A 1,429-nucleotide genomic window follows, 5' to 3' on the forward strand; every position below is an offset into this window, starting at 1 on the left:
GAACAAAGGACTGAACAGAGATAGCCGGCTGCAGACCATCCCCCTCCAGTGACAGGCAGCCAGAGCCAGAAGCGGGTAATCGCAGCCCCAGAGAGACATTATCTATAAAAATGTAAGCAGGCATCTTTGCTAACTAAAACTTCTTGGGGGTCTGGACGGTTAATATCTGCCTGAGAAGATGTGCGGGTTGTACACCTAGATAACCAAGCCGCGGGGAGGAGATAAGTTGCAGCAATCGCGCTCGCCAAACAACCTGAGCTGCTCAGACCTGGAAAGGACACAAAACGCAGGCCCAACTGAGTCTGCGCCTCTGAGGACCACCCGAGTGCCTAAACCTGAGCGGCTTGGACCTGGAAGGTGCAGGCAGCCCAGGGCCAGCCACGGATGGTTCCCAGCAGAGCAACCTAGAGCCTGAGCAGTGTGGGCAGGGAGGCTACATGCACCGTGAGCGGGGGCAGACCCAGTGAGGCTGAGGCACTGCGAGCACACTCCAGTGTTATTTGTTTGCAGTGTCCCTCCCTCCCCACAGTGCGACTGAACAAGTGAGCCTAAAAAAAAAGAAAAAAAAAAAAAAGTGTCCACCACCATCCCATTTGTGTCAGGGCGGAAACCAGACACTGAAGAGACCAGCAAACAGAAGAAGCTACAACAGAGGGAACTGCCTTGGAAGCTATAGGCAATAGATTAAAACCCTGTGGTTAGTACCTAATACATAGGAAGGGGCCTATAAATCTTGAGAAATATGTCGGACCAAGGAACTAGCCAAAAATGAACTGAACCCACAATACTCACAACAAAACCAGAGAAAGTCCTAGATATACTTTTACTATTTTTACGATCATTCTTTCTTTTTTTTTCTTTTAATTTTAAAAAAAATTTTAAGTCCTCTATTATCCCTTAATTTTCACTTTTATAACCTATTACTTTGCAAAAAAAAAAAAAAAGACCCTATTTTTTAAGTCAAACTTCATATATACATTTTTATAATTTTTGACCTTTTTTTTTCTTCTTTTCTTTAGCATTGTATTTTTGAAATTCCAAACTCTAGATTTTTAACTTTTGCTTTTTGGTATTAGTTATCAATTTTGTACCTATATTTTCTTTATAATTTTCACGACCTTGGTTTTTTTTTTTTTCTCTCTTTCTTTTCCTTCTTCTTTTCTTTAACATCGTATTTTTGAAATTCCAAACTCTACTCTAGATTTTTAATTTTTGCTTTTATGTATTTGTTACCAATTCTGTACCTTTAAGAACCCAATCCTCAGTTCCCATTTTTCACTAGGGAGCGAGATAAATGGCTTGACTGCTCTCTCTCCCTTTGGACTCTCCTTTTTCTCCACCAGGTCGCCTGTGTCTCCTCCCTAACCCCTCTCTACTCTACCCAATTCTGTGAATTTCTGTGTGTTCCAGACAGTGGAGAACCTTAGGG

Source organism: Bison bison, unplaced genomic scaffold (genome assembly GCF_000754665.1).
Source record: "Bison bison bison isolate TAMUID 2011002044 unplaced genomic scaffold, Bison_UMD1.0 scf7180017864308, whole genome shotgun sequence".
Classification (NCBI taxonomy): domain Eukaryota; kingdom Metazoa; phylum Chordata; class Mammalia; order Artiodactyla; family Bovidae; genus Bison; species Bison bison.